This window comes from Apus apus, chromosome 5, assembly GCF_020740795.1.
Source record: "Apus apus isolate bApuApu2 chromosome 5, bApuApu2.pri.cur, whole genome shotgun sequence".
Lineage (NCBI taxonomy): Eukaryota > Metazoa > Chordata > Aves > Apodiformes > Apodidae > Apus > Apus apus.
Genome location: NC_067286.1, coordinates 29,021,950 through 29,042,950, shown reverse-complemented (window position 1 = coordinate 29,042,950; position 21,001 = coordinate 29,021,950). Strand labels below are relative to the sequence as shown.

At 39.9% G+C, this 21,001-nt stretch overlaps 1 protein-coding gene and 1 long non-coding RNA gene across 6 annotated transcripts in view; both read left to right on the top strand.

Moving 5' to 3' along the window:
- Window positions 1-21,001, top strand: part of RGS6 (regulator of G protein signaling 6) — a 270,371-nt gene that overhangs the window by 43,729 nt on the left and 205,641 nt on the right. The window contains exon 2 of one of the 5 annotated variants that reach the window (XM_051620993.1): window positions 18,620-18,804. The exons of the other annotated variants lie outside the window; for them this stretch is intronic. The gene's annotated coding sequence lies outside the window, so the exon portion shown is untranslated. The remainder of the gene's footprint in view (window positions 1-18,619; window positions 18,805-21,001) is intronic. 5 annotated transcript variants of the gene reach the window in all.
- LOC127385334 (uncharacterized) lies at window positions 9,235-12,394 on the top strand. The gene is made up of 5 exons (XR_007889638.1): window positions 9,235-9,323; window positions 9,461-9,529; window positions 9,994-10,048; window positions 12,165-12,264; window positions 12,359-12,394. It is a non-coding gene; the product is annotated as an uncharacterized LOC127385334 (long non-coding RNA).

The following is a 21,001-nucleotide window of genomic DNA, read 5'->3' as shown; positions in this document are numbered from 1 at the left end:
AGATTTATTTTGAAATTTATTTTCTTGGGGAATTAAATTCTTATGATATCCCCATGAATGTGGAAGACACTGATCTGTAGCCTTGCAGTGTTCAAGTTAAATGTCCTCACGTTAGGCTGTGAGAGTCTGTTTTAATCTTTCCTGCTGGAGCTATTGCATTTGGTATACATAATTAAACAGTCCTTAAGGAAGAGAAAGGATTAGGTCCTGGTACAGCCATGGCAAATTGACCTGTCCTAGTTTGAGAAATCTGTCTGCAGCAGTTTTTTTGTTTTGTTCTGTTTTTTTGTTGTTGTTGTTGGTTTTGGTTTTTTTTTCTCATTTTGTTTTGTTTTGTTTGTTCTTTGTTTTTGTTTTGTGGTTTTTTTTTACCTAGTAGCCTCACAAAACTGTAACAAATGAAAGAGTGGTTTAGTTCATCTTTCAGATAGTAGTTTAATTTTGTGCCTCTGGGTTGGTAGAGAAGCCATGTTACACAATGCTGTAGTAATAGTCTACTATTCTTGCTTGCTCTGTTAAAGAGGGGAAAATAAACTGCTGTAAGGTTTATTAGCTGCTAAACAGGCATTTAATTTTATGCGAGGCTAGAGAGATGTTGCATTACAGTAACAGCATTAATATGGCTTATGAATTGAGAGGTGGTGCTGTTTAAAGGTGTCTGCAAAAATATAGAAGGAAAAGAAGGTGTTTATAGCAAATGTCTGTCTGAAGTGACAGCTTGAATGTCAGCCGTAGGAATTGCTATTAACTCTGACAAAGAGAGGTGTAGCCTCCTAAGTGGAGGCTTCCCTCAGCTGTAAACGAGTTGTATGAGAAAAATGGAGAATATGGAAGCACTTCAGAAACCATTTGAATTAACTGAAAGTATCCCATTAAGGCTACAACTAGTATTTAAAAGAACAGTTAAATCACAAAGTCAATAAATGGTGCATTTCACTTTTTCTCTGTCATTATTGCTTAATGTAGATGCCTGTATTGCACCATGATCTCTCATCTGAGTAATGAGCAGCAGTGATCAGCCTGGGATGCAACAGGCAGACTGTTAACACTGAACCACAACTTTCTGTGTGAGCATCTTCTGTCAACCAGCACCAGCCTCAAGCCTCTCAGTTCTCTTATATGTACATTTGTTACTCATTTCTTGAAACTGAGGCACCTGTAATCCTATGTAAGCAGTGAAATTGCTAGGAGAAAATGCCTCATCAGTTGATTGGGGGCCTTCTGTTCTGCTTGTAAATCATTCTTTTACTCTGGGAAGATCACAGATCACCTTGCCATTCAGTTTGAATACATCCTTTGCTGGATCCTTTGCTGTCAGAGCTTCCCCTACACACAGGCAATAATGATGAAGAAATCAACATCATCTAATGGTCCTAGTGTTTGCACAGGCCTGAACCTCTATGACTACATTTTAAACTAATTTGAAATGTAGGTGCTAAATAATAGCTACTGCATAATAGCAATGTGGTTTTCATTTAGCAGTAGAGTAGAAGAGATGCATGGTAAGTGTGGGCTAAAAATGGCAACTGTTTATTCTTTTCAGCAATGTCTGCTCAGTGTGACATGGGTCAGCTCTGTTTCATTACTCTGAATTTTCTCACCTATCAAAAGGTACTCTTTCCTGCTGTCCTGATGAGGATTAAAATACCCACTTACCAGAAACTCATTACCTGTATAATTCTACAGTTATCTTTCTAGTTCAAAGTAAGTATTGATTTGTAAGAATATGCATACTAATTATAATTCTGTATAACTGTTAAATTTTTTATATCTGGAAGGCTATATTTAGAATTAGTAATGGCTTTATCTGTTGCTGTCCTGAAGGATGATTTCACAAAGGCTTTGGTGTGCTTTTAATTGCTGTGCTAAATGCAGCAAGGGTAGGAGAAAATCTGAGATAGGAATGAGTTTATTCTTGTTTTTATTTAATGTTTTTGGTTTAAATCAATGATGTGTTGCTTTTTTAAAAAAGTGGAAAAAAGCAATACAGTGACAAGGTGCACAGGAGACTTTTCCAATTTGTTTCAAATTACTCTAAGTAACGGGGCTCTGTGCTGCTCCTCTAATAGACTGCTGTGCCATCTGAAATACTAGCATTAGCAAACATTTTGACTTGCTCAGCTGTCTTCCAGCTCATCTCCTTAACCTCAGCAGACAGTTTCTTTCTCTCTATTGATATGATTCTAACAGGTCTGTAATTTCCATCAGGAGGAAGGGTTAAGTGGATTGCGATTCATGCAGCGCACTAAAGTACAGTGCTGCTATGAGAAGCTAGAGCAAGGGTGGGGAACCTTTGCCAGGAACCTGCATGTCCCTGGCCACCTGAAAACCTTTGCCTCATTTTCTGTATTCTATGGTTACTGCATAGCATTCACCATGGATATATTGAAGGTGGCCACTGAACACATGGGTACAGCAATAATTTTGGGCCACAGCAGACTTGCTGTGGAAGGGTCTCCTAAGGCAGCCATGCAGACCTGTCGTTATTCCTTAAGGGACAGCATGTGTGGGTGTCATCAAGCTAGGAGAGCTTCTGTAAGGATGTCATTATCTTCTCCCCTGCCCCCAGGAGAAGAGAGGGCTTTGCAAGCCAAACTGAAGATGACTGAGAAGGAGAAAAAAGGTGTAGGTCCTGATTTCACCACCAAGTACTTGAGATTGATCCCTCAATTGGAAGTGAAAATATGAGGCCTTTTGACTTATCTCCTGCACCTGGATTATAGCAGGGGAATGCCCTAAGCTAGGAAGCATGAAGTCTTAGAGCTTTATCTGGAGGGTGAGCTGTGTGTTAGTGTGTGCTGACCTGAATTCGTGCTGTTTGTGAGCTACCACTGAGCCAGCTTGGATCTGGGAGCTGTACTTCCGCATCTCTGTTGACACATGCTAATTGTACACCCATCCAAGATGTTTGAAAGTTTGGCTTGGGTTTGGGAAGGCCATGCCTCACCTAGGGATACTGAGGTTCTCCAAGATACCTGAGATTAGGAAGGAAGTCACAGTGATGAATGGGCTTCCTCAGGCACGTGTCTTCCAGTTTTGTTTTGTTTTGTAATATTACCTGTACTGTAGATTGTCAGCATATGGTGAATAGGTTTTGGAATGGAAGCTTGATAGAAAAAAAACCCTACTGATATTATTCTTTAAAGCCTATTTACAAGATTTATATTCTCTTTCCTTTTTCTGCCAATAATATTAGTGTTGATGAATTCTTATTTAGAGAAGCACAGGTCTTATTATGTCAAGAGGTAAATATGCAGTGTGATACACAGGGATTAGCAGTGCAAGGTACTGCTTTTGACATCCTGTCTTTAGTGCTGCTAGTCTTTCTCAGCAAAGAATCTCTTCTATATTTAAATAAATTTAGCTGAAGAAAAATGAGGTGATTATCATGACCTTAGATCTTTTCTAATGATATTTGCCATAGTCGGAATAGACCTGGTCTTATGAAGGAGGTGTTAGCTAATTTCAAGCCTGTATTTTACATTTGTAAAACAGCAAGTGTGATGCTATTAGTTGATCTCATTTCTCTGGAGTGGTGACAAAGATCATAAAAGACGAAATCAGATAATGATTTTATACAGCAAACATTTGCTGCTGAATAGCCCACTGACAAAATGGCATGGTTTTTAAAAGCCTTTTCATGCACATGTAAAGCCTTCAGCATTTAACTGGTTTGTAGGAAACTGAAGCTTTCCCAGAAGTTTCTCTCATACAACCACACTTTGTTTCCAGAAGGTAATTATACCCTTGGAGATGAGTAGTAGGAGCTTTGTGCCACAGAAAATCCTGGAGGTGGGATTACCTGTCTAATGATGATAGCTACTCCCCTTAGTGAACTTCTTGTTGCTACTGTTAGTTGTTTTTGGCAAATTGTATTTGTAGCATTCCTTGCATGAAACGATGCTTCAGAGGGGACTTACTAACGAGAAGCTATTCAATTCTGCCATCAAAGTGACAAAGACCAGGATGATTTTCCTCCTCAGGCTGGAGTTCAGCTTTGCTGACTAAAGTTAAATCACTCTGCCAAGGATGAATCATTGCTGGCTCATAAAAATAATTTCTCCAGGGAAAATTTTTGGCCTCTGAAATAGGCAAGCCTGCAGCAGGATTTCCCTGAGGGAAGGCACTCTTTCCCAAGCACAGGGCTCATAGGGCTTCACCCCACTTCCAATTATCCAAGCTTGAATGCTTTCACTTTGCCTTTGTATCTGACAGGTTTCACAGCAAAAATATTCTTAGTAAAATCCTAAAAATTTAAGCATATTCATCATCTGTCACTGTCTGTTGGGGTCTAGCCTGCTTAAATAGGGAAACAAAAAAGTAGATTTCTTGGGCTTTTATTTCTCCTCTCTGCAAGCACTGCTGTGTCCTGGTCCTTGGTCAGGAAAATGCAGCTGGTTTAGGGTGTAGTGCTTTCAGGGAGCCCCATTTTGGTGTTTGGGCTGCACATTGTTATTTGTTCATTGTTGTTTTCTTCTTCTGCCCCCAAGAGCAAAGGCTTTCTTAACTGTCTAAAAATGTCCACAATATTTGCCCCCTGTGTTTGTGGCTAGCTGTAAAAGGCACCAAGAGGACATTTTGAGGAAAAGGGCATGTATGAGACAAATGAAAGGCAGTGATGCACCTGATAGTCAGGGCATAATTTTTAGACTGCAATTACATTTCAGAAGTCTGTGACTTGCAGTCCTACACTAAAAAGAAAAATAAATAAGTAAATAAATAATAATAAAAAAGGCTTTCCTGAATTAAAGTTGCAAAGATGCTACTGTTTTCGGCAGCAGTAGCAGCTCCTGGCTCTGTGCCTAGCCATGCTTGTGCACAGGAAGAGATGTTAGGCTGTGGAGGCAGTGTTCGGGTACCACTTTGAGGCAGATTGTGGTACAACTGTATCACAGTTTAGGAACCTCCTACAGCTGTACTGTATCTGTCATGTCATTGATATTTGATCAAAGAGCAAAGGGAGAAATAAAGATTTTGTTCCTGAGGCCCATGAAGTGTACTGGTCTGGAGAAGAAGTAATTTTTTTCTTTCTTTAATTTTGATATTTTTCTGTCGCGATAGGAATAAAACAAGTATCTTTCTGGCATGATGGTAGTGCAAATGCACACAAATCTGAAACCTTGCTGAGAATTTTTGTTGAAGCTTTATTTCTTCATTATAAGCACCTACACTTTCTGCTAGCAGAATACTCACTGAGGAGAAGGTAGTTGAAGTACCAGTTTTTCCAAGATTCAATAGTTTGAGCTAGCCAAAAACTGAAATTTGCACTGTACTGGAAATCGTGGTATTTCAGGTTTTTCCATTCGGAATTGGAAAGACAAACAGCCTGTTATCTGTTTGTGTCCTAACACACAAACTTATTTTGACTGTCATGATGTGAAATTACATAATAATCATGTATATCACAAGAAGAGTGACAGTGGTAATGAAGCCAACTGGTTGACTGTCAAAATATTTGGTCTTGCAGTATAATTTCATTATTAATTTGGATGCCACTTCATTATATATTGTGGAAGTCTTTGTGTATGCATTAGACTTTTACGTGCCATCCTATTTTCAGTCTGAAATGGCAGATCAACCACAAGGAGACTCCTAACCAGATCAACATACAAGGGTGTCTTGTTGGTCTCCAGCCATCTCACAGTAATGTGGCTCAGCCAGCTTTCATTGCTGTGGGGCCTGGTGCTGTGCTAGGTCCAGCCTGTGCAGGAGGGAGTAGAGGAGCATGATGAAGGAGCCATGTTTGCCTTTGGGCTCTTGAGGTTCATGTATTTCAGCTGTTTGGACAGCAAGATTTACTATAGTTCCTTGGCAAGGAAGCCTGGGTAATGCCAGGCTATTAGGGCTCAGGATGTGGTGCTAAGAATGATCAATGTTATGAGTAACTATTTTTATATATATATACATATATATAAATATATATATAAAAATAATTGGAAAAGCACATTCCCTCTGTGTCCTAGCTGGGGATTTACAATGAGTGGTAAAGAAGTCTTTGGTGTCAACGTGAATGGGGAATTTTGTCAAACAATTTGGTCCTCTGTTGTTTTTTGCAGGGCTGATCATTGACTCTAAAAGTGAGGCCAGCGGAAGCCAAAACTGTGTCACTGTCCCATACATCAGAAACCAGAGACCTCACTGCTGCTTGGTCTTTAGTTTTTTCCATGGTATTAGAAGACATCATAGTAGCAATGCCTAATATGCGTTGCAAGTGGTAGCACAGTTAATCACAGATGGAAACAAACTCATTTCATGTTCAGTAGACTATGAAATGAGTCACAGCTGTTCTCTCCCTGTTGCACAGTGACACACTGCTCCCGTTACAGAGCATCCACGGTACAGCTCTTCAGCCACTTGCGTTTCTTGCCTGATGTGTACTCTTGAATACCTCTCTGGGAGTCAGAAGCAGTGGGTCAGGTCCCACAGAAAGGACAAGTGACTCATTGGTTTGGGCTTTTGGGTAGAGGGCTGAGGAAGGTTTTGTCTATAAAATAGCAATTGATAGTTTTTTCTGTTTGGAAATTGTGTGTAGTAATACAACTGTAAAGTGCAAGATCTCTCCAGTGAGTTTTTTTAATGATAATGTTTACTTCTGTAGTGTCTCAGAATTAAGTATTGTTACAGGGCACTGGATGAGGAAGCTACAGCTCCTGAACTGGCTCTATCCCAGGACTTCTGTCTGAGGGTCCTGGACAAGACTCTTACCACTCTCCACCTTTCTTGAGTTGTTGTCCCTGCCTTTACAAGACATTATAGTCCACAGTTTTATGTTTTACCTATGGCAATTTTAAATACAGGCAGAGACTCTTTCCCTAGTTTTCCCTGCCTTTCTTCTGGCAGTTTAACTCTTCTACACCATCTGTGAAGCTCCTCATCATGACTAGAAACTGTTTCTCCCTTTGGGGTTTATTAGGTTGCTTACTAATAAGCAGCAGCAGTAATTCAGCTCAGTTACTCAGCAATCCCAGCTCCCCTGGGTCTGAGCAAACCAGTGAATACATCAGGGTGGTATACATTAACTCTGGCTGGTCTCAGCAGTGTTCAGTACACAAGTGCTCACTGTGAAGTGTGGAGGTGCTTTGCTAGAAACACTCATGGTCTCTGTTTTCTTCGGTTTTGTTTCTTTAACTCAAGTAGTCATCTAGTCCTGTTTGTCTTTTAATGAGTTCAGCTTTTGTTCACTGTTGGAAGATTAAAAATAATCACACAAAATAAAATAAAAATAAAATTCTGATTCTCTCTTTCTTGCTTAATTTTTCCTTACATTCTTGGTAAAAAACAACAACTTGAAAGTGTGTACAATCTGGGAAATGGCTTGGAGCATTCAGTCTGCAAGCAGTTTGAAGCAAAGTGTCAAGGTGTAAGCTTTCCTGGGGGTGTTACAGACTTCGTAGTGTGCTGTGCAGATGTTGAACCTTTTTCCAGACTATTGAGGAACTCAATAATTTTTGTCAGCGCCTGGACATGGATGGTTTAGATGGTACCATGGGTGGTTTAGGTGGTAGCACAGGCTGCCTTCCTAGTTCTTCAGGAGCTGGACAGAAAGCACAAATCAGGAAATGAGGTTCAGGTGGTGGCTGGGGCCCTGGAGCAGCCAGGACTGTGGCGTGAGCGGAGCATGCCTGGAGGAGGCAGGAGCCCCAGGGATGCTCATCTCCCCCTTTCTTGCCCCACTGAAGAAAGAGAAGGAAGCCCTGATCTAATGTTTAAAATCAACGAAGTAGGAGACTACAAGGGCTTCTGACTCCAGTCCCTGCTTTTGCATTTCATCTAATGCCTCATATAAGGTACTCGGTCTCAAGTTTAAGCCTATTTAGAAATTCACTTCACATTTCCAGCTTATTAATGGGAGAGCTTATACCCATTTAATTCACTGCTATCATTATCCTTTGACTTAATGATGCTTCTCCCTTCCATAATGGTTATGCTGAAAGAGGAATCCTGGCTTTTCTTGGGTTTGAGTCCACAGAACTAAAGTCAAGCTTGTAGTCTCTGGGAAAAATGTGGTCTTCACTTCCCTGATTATCATAAAATCCTTTCTTTGCACCTTTTCCAGTGTGGATACTTTGTTTTTCAACAGGAGTGACCCAATTTAAAGTATTTCAGATGGGTCCTCACCGAAGTCTTTCACAGTAGCATCTCTTCAGTGTACCAGAAGACCATGTCAGGCTGGCAGACAGCATGTGTTGTTCTCTTTTCACTTTGAGCAGATGTGTTATCCTCTTTGTGTGATGGTTTGCATGGAAGATGCAGAAATAGTTGCTCAGTCTTCAGAACCAGAGTTGTGGCATTGGATGTTAATTCCTCTGGGCCAAAAATCTAGGGTGGGGGGAATCAAGGTGGGTGTCAAGGGTAGCTAGAGGTCGTCTTCATGACCAGCCAGTCACTCAGTGGTTTCTTGTATAATTTTGGTGTGCTGTTCTTAACAGATACACCACCTGCCAGCCAAATATTGGAAATATTAAATGCACAAAGCTCTAGAAAGGTGCAGTCCAAGTCTCTTTACTGTTTCAGGTAGTGAAAACTCAGATACAAAATGCACATTAATATTATATGCTGAGAGCTGCTGTATATCTTTATACAAATGCCTTCCTTTATGAAGGTCCCTCATTGCAGTAAATATGTGGATATGTAATACAGCAAAGTTCTGAGCTATTTTTGTGAGTATACAGTTATGTCTTCATTTTCCTTATGCACTATCATTCCAAATGTAGCATAGGATCAATAATAAAAGCACTTCATAAAAGAAATATAGAGGGATTAATAAGTTATGGCATAGTCAGAATTCAAAATGAATAAAGATTGAGCACTTGCATTTCTGTATCTTTAACTTAAGCAATTACAGGAAGAAGATACTGGTTAAGCTTGGAGAGACCCAAAGCTGTGCCTACAGCAGACAGCAGATTATCTGTTTATTTATCTTTAAATAAGTCTACAGTCCAGCTTGCAGTATGAATACTGTAAGCTTGCCAGTTGTTGGCATTTTACACTTTGAATACTTTTTGTCTAGATGCCTCACTTGTTCATGTTGCCATCTTTGAATGTGTAGGATGACATGTTTTGGATTTTCTTCCAGTCATTTTTCTTCTTTTAAGATTGCACTGAGTAAAATGAGATCCGTATTCTTGTGACATTGTTTACTTTCATCTTGTTTAATTATAGCATAATGTTCACAGTGGAGAACTATGTGAGGCAGTGAATGGTGTTTGCAGGTGATTAAATGTACAGTGAAGCCAAGACACTCAATTGCAAAGCCTGTTGGTTGTGATTGTGTTTGCTCTGCAAACATTGTTCCTTGTTAAATGGAGAGGAGAAAGAAGAAGGTAAACTGCAACAATTTTAGTGTGGTTTTTGAGTGCTTGTGTTGCTTTTGTTTTGCATTTGTCTTGAGTGCTGCTGTCAGAGCAAGGAGGTTTATTAATACAATATATATTTAAAAGTTCAAAAATTTCCCTTATAGGTGGAACTCAAAGTTTGGTCCTTGACTGAATATGAAACTGATTCTTCTTAAGCTGGGGAAAAGTTCTTAGTAAGTTGTGGTACATGAAATTAAATTTGCACTTTTACTAGAAAAATGCTTCATTTCTCAGTTTTAAAAATTCTGTAATCCTTTTTACACAGTTATAAAGATTTTACTGTACTTGAAGCTGCAGTACTTATCAGGGATAACTAGCAACATGGTATAGATGTATGGTGGTATTTCAAAACCAGTATGGGACCACATGGTTAGGCAGAGTATGATCCTTAAAAGGGGAACATTATGAGTGGTCCACAGCTTCAGCTTAAGATGTTTGGTAATGGAATTGCTGGAGTAACTGTAGTTAATACTCTCATAACAATTGATTTTTGTGGTTTTTTTAAAGCTTTTTCACTTATAGAAACAGCAATACATTGATGTTTGATACACTGTAAGAAATGTACCCTCTGTTTTTACAATTAAAACTGTATTTCAACTGACCTGGGGAAAGGTGACCTTTTTTTTTTTTTTGGCAGTGGCCATCCCTTTCTGCCTCCAGTTACTTACATCTCCATCTATCCTCCTGGTTTGGTAAGTGATCCAGTGACTGTTCTGAGTACTGGAGAATGATTTGAGAAGGACTAGTGCAGGAGGAGGGCTTAGATGTTCTCACTCTACAGAGCACATAAATTTAAGAATTAAATCCTGCAACCTCCATTTTCTGTGGGGAGGAGTAAGAAACATACAATTCTCTGTTTTAAGTGATACCATAGTTCATATCAACCTAACTAGTGTTTTGCTACATTTGAGCCTCTGCTTGCTCCCACTCTCCTCTTGCTGCTGGAGTGGGTGGAGTGATTGTTACTTCTCACTGTTGTTCCTAACTTCAAGCCCTTCTATGCTTTGATTTGGGAAATTGGGGAAGGTTTCTGTTGTTCAGTAAACTCTGGCTTTCTGAATACTTGTCTTTTGACTGCACAATGATCCAGTACAAACTGAGAGAAGTATTGCCCATTTTTAAGGATAATCTGCAATAATTTTGCATCTGCTCCATATTATTTTTCTTTTTGAACTTCCTTGGAATGCTTTTATTCTACATGACTTGGATATGAGCAGCTCGTCGTAGCTGGGTGCAATTAAAGGTGTGATTCATTGTTTGCTGAAACGAAACAGAAAAAGTGGGAGTTGCACAGTGACACTGTCTGGCTAACCCACTTTTTTTTTTTGTCATAGCAAGAGTGATGACACAGAACACCAGAGTAATCCTCATTTTGGAGATTATATTTAATAGGGGCATTGGTACCAATGGCACAATGGGCCTTTGATCTTCAGGAATTGCTATTTTTTTACCTCCTCAGGTACTGCAAAAAGTGCTGCTGTAGGAATATATTCTCTCCACTGCAGAAATCCCACATGGAGTAGGGAAGATTAAGGGATAGAATTGATCATTAGTTTAATCCAATTCACCTAAGGTATATGGAAGCAAATGGTTCTTGTTCTTAAAATATGCAGACAATACCTATAAAATGGATTACTAATAAATTTATTTTTTTTTCAGGTTCCCTTCTTATCTCAGAAGGGAAAAAAGATGGAGGGAGAAATGGATCAGGGTGGTAGTATTTGTTTTGTTTTGACCATATGCACAAACTCCAACTTTTAAGTTTCATTTGTTGGGAACTTTTGCTTACTGCTTGTGGTTTCTCCCCTCCCTGTACATTTCATTCTCCTTCAGGGATCTTTTACCAGATTATCAGCAGTTGAATGCCTGCTTTGGCACCCCGGTGAGCTTTTACATGAGTGCTCTTACAGCTGCTTCTTGAGCATAATACGTCCACTCTGATGCTGGTAGTTCTTGTTAAATAATGTTCAGTACTTCCTCTTTGCACTGAGTCATAGCACCAGATAACAAACTTTTGATCAGTTTTAGGGGGGGTTTTCTTTCACTCCTGGCATTTTATTTCTCTCCCAACCCTATGCACTAGCTGTTTTTGATGTTGTGTTTGGTTTTGTTTTTGTTGTTGTTGTTGTTTGGGGGTTTTTTATTTTTTTTTTTTTTTTATGTGAGTTACTAGAATGAGACTCTACTAGACCACTTAGAAGGCTTTTGCCTGATTTTTATCTCCTTAAAGTAAGAATTTATAATCCATTTCTACACTATACTAGTGTACCAAGACAGAAGCAAATAATTAGTAGCATATAACTGCCTGGAAAATGAGAAACTCTTTTCCTGTGCAGTAAAAGAGTATACCTGAGCTTTCTGCCCCAAACCAGGTTGAGACTGCCCTTTAAAAATTAAGGTTATTCCTAAAAATATAACGATGTTATGTGAACTAGGTAAAACGTCATACTGAAGCTGTACACCCTACAATGGATTATACATTTTATTTCTGATACTGCAAAGCCAAGCAAAGAAGCTCCCAGAAAAAATAAATTATATTGAGCAGAGGATAACTTTATCTGTTTTTATCACCTACTATTTTATCACCTATTTTAAATACGGGGGCAATCTAAGTTATTCACTAACTTGTTCCAAAATTTGGCATATCTTTGTAGTAATTTTGGTAAATGGATAATTTCTTATACTTTAAGACTAGAAAGGGCAGTGAGCTGAGCTGATTTGATCACTTGTGTATGACAGGCAATTGTGTTTTACAAAATTGTTTTCTTTTATTAATCCCTAAATTAGACTAAATCATTCCATCCTCAGGAGATTAAACATGGGAAGAGGACAGGAGAAGTGGTGCTGCATAAAGCTTGTTAATAAATTGGCCTTTTCAAGTACTGTTTTAGAGGATAACATTTCTCAGGTAATCATTTCTTCCCACCTGTTAATTAGGCTATTTATGAAAACTTGAAAGGGCTTTTATTAATGTTAAAACTGTCACTAACTTTATCTCCAAGTTACTCATCGAATGCTTCCATGGAACAGCAGCAAGCCACCCTGAAAAGAGGCTTTTTGGAGGAGCTCTGGCGTGCAGATGCTGCTGTGGATGGACACAAACAGAACAGTCCCAGCAGTGTCTTCTGCTCAAAAAACATCTAGAGGCGTAACTTAGCTGCTGGATCTGCTGCACTTCCCATCCCCGCCATGTGATGAATCTGGAAGTGATGGCTTTTAGAATGACAATAAAGTCCTTGCAAAAGTTCTCAGTGGTGATTTCCTCTGCTTCACACTGGCCCTTGTTGAAACACTGCCAGCATAGGAGTGTGTTTTCATTAACAACTAATGTTGCAGCAATTGGCAGTGCATCTTCTGATGCACTTCATCTTCTGAGGGCTTACTTTGAAATGGCTGTGTTTTGCAATACCTGGATGACTCACTAGCTCCATAGGGAAGAACCATCCGAAGTGTATGCTTTGTAGATGGATTCCAGGGCCTTCCCTCCAGCATCTCTGATGCTCGGCAAAACAAAATCCTCAGACATATCAAGTGGCAGGGGGTGGGACACATCAGTACAAGTTTGGAGCCTGGAATGGTGCAGGCTTACTTGAGACCAGTGCAACACTGTGTGGATGCTTCATAAGGCTGTGTGAGCAGAGGGGAACCTCAAGTAGCTCTGGCCTTGCAAAATCAGGCATTATCAGTGCCTAAAATATGTGAAAGATTGTGTATTGAAGTTAGGTTGTAGGGTTACTTAAAAACTTTGAGATATATATGTGGGCTTACTTCTTGAACACATGCAACACTTGAGCATCTTTCTTTAGGGGATTAGTTTAACAAGTTCAACAAATTATCATGGAAGTAAGGGTGGTTAGAAATGTTCACGGTTCGTTATGCCACAGTGATGAATCAGACCATGGGATCTGTACTGTGGATTGCTGAAGGGCTCTCCCTCTGTGCACACCTGGCACCTGCAGTCAGCCTGAGCACCTTTTTCCAGCTGCTCTGTAAAATTAATGTAGGCTTGTATCTTTGAGCAGGAAACTGTCTGTTGTGGAATGACACGTCTCCTTGGGAGCACTACATTTTTCAGTTCAAAATTAATTTCCTTCCACTGTGGGCATGAGCTAACTATTATGGGAAAGTAATGAGCTCCCAGCAGCTACTGCAGTTGTCGTGCAGCGGAGGATGTCAGCACGGGTTAGTAGCTCTTGTGTTGCTATTCATCATGATCACATCAGTCTGAGCTTTGGTACATGCATGTCCATTAGTTCCTAACTTTTCCTCTTGGCTTTTACTGAGACCTTCTGCAAAGATGTCTTGCTTTTTGAGGCTGACCTATTTATCTAATCTGTTTTAGGCCCATCTGATTCTGAAGTGTTTAGTTATTTTTAGGCTGGTTTGGTGGCAAATTGAGCTATACTGTGTGCTCTGGATCATGGATTTTGTTGTGCCTTTTATTCTAACCTTTTCGTTTATTTCAAGCTGGAGAAATATATTCTTGTATTGTTTAGCAATGCTTGTTTATTGAAGCTTTGAACAGTTTTAGGGATATACAAACGCTGCAGTCAGAGCCTGTGCTTCCCAGAGTTGTCAGAGTTGAGAGCAGTGCATCTTTTTATGCAAAGACCACAAGGTAGAGGTGTAGGGAAAGCATCACCTTCTGTGTTGAGAGTTCTAGTAAAAAACTAGACTGGGAAAAAAGGGAGCGCTATGTCTCCCCTTTATTACTCCGGCATATATTCCAGTCATATCCTGCTTCTGCTGTCTGAATGTGTAAGAACAGGATGTATTGTGAAGAATAAGTAAGAGCAAATAAAGAAAAAGGCAATTTGTTTTGTTTGTTTTTGGAAAGACAAACAGTTTGACTGAAGAGAATTTGTCAACTGCCACAAAGTAAATTGCAGCTGAGCACAGAAGCAAAGAGTTTCCTTCAAGGGCTTCAAGGTTTGGGGAAACATTTTGCACCAACTTTTTCATTTATTTTCCATCTTCCCTAATTGTCTTTAGTTGAATTTAAAATTATGTTTTGAGTTTTTAAGCACCAAATAAACCAAATATTTTGTGACTTTAAGATGTAATTTATGTCCTATTGTGCAAAATTCATGCTAGGGAAGTCCTAAGCATTTCCACCTTAAAGCTCTGGCCAAGTCAGGGCTTGGCCTGGGGAGGAAGTATGTTCATGTGGCCACAGGAGTACAAAACTGAGTTTCTGTGGAAGCTTGGATCTGCAAGCATCTCATTACTCAAATAATGCAGTTTTCATTTACCTCTAAGTGGGATTCCTATGTAGAAATGTACTTAAGTACTTAAGTGTACATTCCTATATAGTTAAGAGGAGCAATGAATTTTTTCATGTTTTCTGTTTCTGACTTTTAAATCAGTTTAACATCTGCTTGTCATGTCTAATTCTTTAGTGCTGGTTTGGCCTCTGAAAAAGTTTTTCTGCCTCGTTATTATTTAACATCCATATGGTGCAGTTTGTTTGCAGCACTGGACTTAGTGGATGCTTGTGTGATTGTATGTTCTAGTTTATGACTGAAAATGCAAGATAAGATTGCTGTACCCAAACACAGTTCTCCATCATTGACCATCTTTAATACCTCATCTTTTCAAGAGCAGTTTACTAAAGCTGGAAGTGATGCAGAATAAGGCTTGCAGGAAAGGTAAGGATGAAAGAACTGTGAAGTGCATGTGCTGAGAGCTAGTAAAATCACGGAGAAGAACCTTCCAGTCTAGTAGAAAGTGTGGCTATCTAGAAATGGATAGCTGTAAGAAAATTTGGGGTAGACTTACAAGAATTTTTCTAGGGAGTGAGCTCCTCCATAGCTTTCTAGTAGGAGGAATGTGGAATTTTTAACTTCCCTTACAAAAGCTAGTCTGCAAAAGCACAGGACTGAATTATTAGACTTGTGAGATTTCTTCTGGTTTTCTGTCCCTAAAAATACATAGCAGCTGTTCAGCAATCTCTGTACTTATTTAGGAGCCTGTGTTTAGTTTTAGTTAAAGGGTTATATGTAAAAAAAAAAAAGTATGCAACTCATTTTATGTTCAGTTAATCACATCCTTTGTTTTCTACTTTTACCACAGCAATTTGCATTTTACCAGATTGGCATCCTTCAATTAAAACAATTGAAGTTATGTAATTCCTACCCTGCTGTTGTGGCGAGGAACTCAGAGAAAAACAGAGGAGAGAGTCCAGAGTTATACAGCTACAACTTCTGGGCTGAGTAGTTCTAATTTGTGAATTTTTGCACTACAAGTAGAGAGAGAAACCAGCTGCAATCAGCTATATCCACTTGAACATGACGAGAGAAATTGGCCATGAAGGCTTTTGTCAGATATATTGTGTTATGGGAATAGACAATCTTGACTTTGTCACTTCTATACAATTTGCAGTCAGTAATTAGAATAAAATTGCATTTAGCAGCAGATGAGAAAAACACTGCCTTGCTGGCAGGTTTATAGCTGATTGTACTAGTGATAATTTAAGTGCTTGTGTGTGTGACCACATTATTCTACCATATACATAAAATATGTTGAAGTGGAGCAGCCTTGTAGCACATCAAGATATAAATATTGAACTTCTGAATGCTTGCTTCCAAGGGAAATCTTAATTTAATTTTATAATTTTATGTTGTCTAGGAGACAAATAAAAAATAAATTGCTGGTTCTCCCTCCTCTATTAGTGACTTTCATTGTTTGCAAAGATCCTATTCCAGTGTAGTTGGAAAATGTTTGACCAGTCTAAACAGATGAATTAGTAACAAATTTTGAATCTGGCTTACACAGCCAACGGTCTGAGGACTGCAAGAAAACATGAAAGTTTCTACAAAAATGTAGCATAGAGGGAGGGGAAAAGAGTTTTGGTCAAAATGGCTGTTCATTGTAATTGATACTTTTCATTAGGTTATCTTGCTTTTGACTGTTTCTTGTATAAGATTTTGAGGTCTGGAATGATGTATCTTCTTGAGCCTTGAACAGAAACACATCTGTGACCTTCTGCAAAAGTACTTTAACTGCAGAAGAACCTGCTAAGTAGGAGGTGGCTATAATGTAGCAGATTCTTGAGCCTGACTCTTCTGTATGCAAAGTTCTCTTCTCATTTGTCCTAAGCCAGGTTTGTAGCTGTATTTCCTACTGTTGTGAGAGGGTGGAGGAGGAAAGTAGAGAATTTTTGGCTTAGTATTGATGATTGTATGAGGTTCTTTCTTCTGAAAGCGCTTGTAACTCTTTGGTTAAGGTACATCCAAGATTGCATGAGATATGTGTACTGCTTCGTCATAGAAGGAAGGACTTGAGAACTTTCTAGATGCTAGACCTTAGGTGTCAAACCATTGATCTTGACATTTGGTAACCTTTTAGATATTGCACACTAAAAGGTGTGGTTTGGAGCTGGCTCAGAGCTGTATCGATGGTGGCAGGGCATAATTTTGTCTCCTGGAAAATGTCTATAGTTAGTACTCTGTCCACTGCTGTTCTTATACCACCTGTGAGTCATTACCTAGGCTTACCAAAAAGAGTAGTGTGCTAATACAGTGCTGGTGCGGTAGAAGCGAGTTCTAAGTCAGTTTTTGCTCCCAGGCTCTAAGGCTTTTATAGGTCAAAAACTGAGAACCAACCTCCCTTCTCCCTTGAGAACCAGTTTTCTTGCAGGACCATCTGCAGGACGTAACAGCAGCAGCAGTTCTTTGGGCATGTGTGGACAATGAGGCACTGAAGCCTGGGTCTGCCCCAGAGATACTGCAGAAACCATTCCTATGCCAGTGGCAATTTGATTTTCAGATCTGGCAAGAATAAATATAATGTTTACTGAAATTGGTCATTGTGTGAATATGCTTATTTTTCATCTTTAGGAGTGAAAGCATGATTCTTTTATGGTTTATGTATTGCCACTCTGCATGGGAGGGATGCTGACTCCAGTGTGTTCTCTCTGTGTGGGTTATTTTTATATGTTGTGGAGAAGTCTGCCCAATATGGTGTATTTTCTTATGCTTTTACCCAGTGGGGATGCTTAGCAACTCTGTGACTCTGCATTTGTTTTAGATGTAAATGTTGTAGAGCTCTGCTTATGCTTTTCTGTGTTACCTGAAGTTGCTTCTTGTTTGAGTGACATCTCTAATTAGAGACATCCTCAGGTTTTATAAAAAAACATGAATGAGTAGACGCAGAATTTTGGCTGTATTTGTTGCCAACTTATTTCAGAATCTGGAGATATATTTGCAATGATGTTATTTTCAGTTAATTCTGAAGTTGTTTCATTATTTAATGTCAGTTTGCCCCCTGATTCTCTGACAGTCTGGCAACAGTATTGATTTATTAAAATAAATTTATTTTCTCCTATAGCCCTTGGTTAACCAAATGCCCTGATTTTTCTGTTCTCACCTTGTATTAGATTTCAGTGTTGGCTTTGATAGCTGTCCTACTATCATAATCAGTTTGCTCTGTATAGATGTAGTCTGAACATTTGCTTGATTTATCGTGTTGTCACAACATGTTTTTAGTTTCCAGTGTGTTGCACTTTGTCAGTTTGAAACATAGTGTTTTCATTCATATTATCCCATTGTGATAACGCATATATTTTCCCTAGTTGATTTGTGGCATTAAACTTTCCTTTTCTGAATAACTATTTCTTTTTTCACTATTTTTTAAAAATAGCCAGTGTTTTCCACTGCCTCTGAAACCAAATGGTAGGTAGGGTGGAGTCCTTCTGCAGATTGTAAACCAGCATCTTTCTTGACTCTCAATTTCAAGATGGTGATTAGGTGGACTGTCTGCCTGTAGTACCGACTGCTCATCTCTTTAATTGGTGTGAATCCAAAGTAGACAATGATCTGAAAATGACAGCTGTCTTCATAGAGACAATTTTTTTGACCAAATTGTTCTGGTGCAGCACAACTTTGCCTGCTGTTGGTGTATTTTGTGAACTTGGTCAATGTAAAACACTCTTGCACTTTCTAAAGGTATTTTTGTCCTGTTGCTTGTGAGATTAATACTCTGTTTTAAAAACACTTCAGTGGTTAGGTTATCCCACCTGAGATGGCCAGAACTTTTCAGTGGCATTCCTGAAGCTGAGTCTTACAGGAATTTTACTTCTGGACCATTTTCTGCATGCTAAAAAACATCTGCAATAAATGTACAAAAGTTAAAGGAAGTTACGGCATGTGAGGGGTGAAGGTCAAAGCTTCAAACATTTGCTCTGATAACACAGTAAATGCGATGGGCCTGATCTTTGCCTATTTGCTTGGCACTTATCATTATTGTACATCATCATTTCACAGCCTGGGACCCTACTCACATCAGTGGAGTATATGGCAGTGTAAACCATGGTAAAAACTGACCTTTTACACTGACCTAAGAAGAAAAGCTTAACCTCTGCCAGGTACGACAGGCTCTGGAGTGCAAGCTGCAGAGTGGGTGCATCCATGGAGCGGCGTGGTGAAAGTTTTGTGCTTCCTTAACACCGGTAAGATGTATCATTGGATCTTATCTTTCAAGTAAAAAACCAAACAAAATGTGCATTAGCACTCCTGCCTCCTCCCCCAATCAAACCTGAACGTTAGAATTGAAAAATCAAGAGCAGATCAGTGGTTTGGGTGTTGCTATCTGTGACTTGCTTATATCCCTTTTTGGAGAGATTTTAATTTATCAGGATCTGCCAAGAGGTCCGCATGCAGCGCTCACCTCTCGCAGAGGAGCAGTGAACTTCAGCACTGACTTTTTTGGTGAGACACTTGTCTGATACTCACTAATGCTTATAATAAAAGCAGCCACTACAAATGTATTTCCCCATGTTGGATTGGGCTTCTCCCTCTTCCAGGGGCTACAATCCAATCACTGTGGGGTTGGCAGCAGTCTCTGGGCAGCACCTCACAATGATGTTTCCAGTGGATTCCTGCCACAGGATTCTGTGACTCCAACTTGGAGTCTGATCTGCAGTTTGTGGCAGGGAGGAGGGGGAGACTGGCAAAGTCCCCATACGGTTTATGGGCAGCCATTTTGTGCTCACTCACTGCCTTGTGAGCCATCTAGTTTTTAGGAGAAGGACACTGTCTCCTACATTGGGCTATTCTTCTTTTTTAATTGGGAAAATTCATAGAATTTTTCTACCATGTTTTATTTTCTGTCAGTGCCAGCTGTGTTTAAAGCCAAGAGTTTGAATTTGAAATACACTGAAATTAATCCCGTGGAGCAGGGAGAATATCTCAAGCATGAAGGGTAATAGTATTTCTTTCCTGCAGAGAGAAAATAATTTTGTTCACTTTCTATGGAGTCTTTACTCGAGTGGCTCGCAAGTACTTTATAAAATAAACCACAATACTTGTCCTTCATGGTCAAAAAATTCTGTGTTTCCTGGGATTACTGCCTTTTTCTAATCCGGTTTACTATCAGCTATTGTGGGAGAAAAGAGCAGCAGGGGTTTTTGGTTGTTCTGCAGCTGAAGAAATGCCAGTCTTTAAAGGAATCTTTCAGGGAAAGTAGAACATGGCAATTACAGTAACAATCTGGTCCTGACTTGACGATAGGTGGAAGTCCTTGCCATCTGCTGCAAAAACCAGACATTTCCCATGCCCCACTAATTAAGCCTGCACCAGCATCATTAATGGGCCTATTTGTATAGGACAGTGTATCTGTGAGAGCATGTGTATGTTTGGATCAGAAGACATTGTTCCTTTATCTCTCCAGCAGTTGTTTTTCTTGCAGAAATGCTGGTCCTGATGATGGGTTGTCTTGTAACTGGATATGTGCAAATGTTGATTGGACATCTGTGTATCACAGAGATAGCTGCCCCTGAAGAAATATCAGGAGATCTTTGAACTTCCCATCATTTACCAGCGCTCCTGGGTAACTGGGGAGGTTCCAGTTGACTGGAGATTGGCAAATGTGACCCTCATCTGCAAGAAGGGCTGAAAGGAGGATTCAGAAAGCTACAGGCATTTCAGTCTGAGCTCACCACTGGGGAAGGTTGTGGAGCAAATCATCTTGAGTGCCATGATGCAAGATAACTGGGTGATCAGGCCCAGTCAACATGGGTTCATGAAAGGTAGATCCCGTTTGACAAACCTGATCTCCTCATATGACAGGGTGACCTGCTTATTGAATGAGGGAAAGGCTGTGGATGTTGTCTGTCTTTACTTTATTAAGGCATTTGACAGTTTCCCACAGCATTCTCCTCGAGAAATTGCCTGCTTATGGCTTGGATGCACATATGCTCTGCTGGGTCAAAAAGTGATTGGATGGCCAGGCCCAAAGAGTTGTGTTTAATGGAGTTAAATCCAGTTGGGGGCCTGTCACAAGTGGTGTTCCCCAGGGACACCTGGGGAACACCAGCAGCTGGGGCTGCTCCTGTTTAACATCTTTATCAATGATCTAGACAAGGGGATTGAGTGCACCCTTAGTAGATTAGCAGATAACACTAAGCAGGGTGGAAGTCTTGATCTGCTTGATGGCAGGGAGGCTCTGCAGAGGGATCTAGACAGGCTTGATCAACGGGCCAAGGCCCATGGGTTTCAGTAAGGTCAAATGTTGTAGGGTCCTGCACTCTGGCAACAACAACCCCCAACAACTCTACAGGCTTGGGGAGGAGTGGCCGGAGAGCTGCCCAGCTGAGAGGGACCTGAGAATGTTGGTTGACAGCTGGCTGAACATGAGCCACAAGTGTG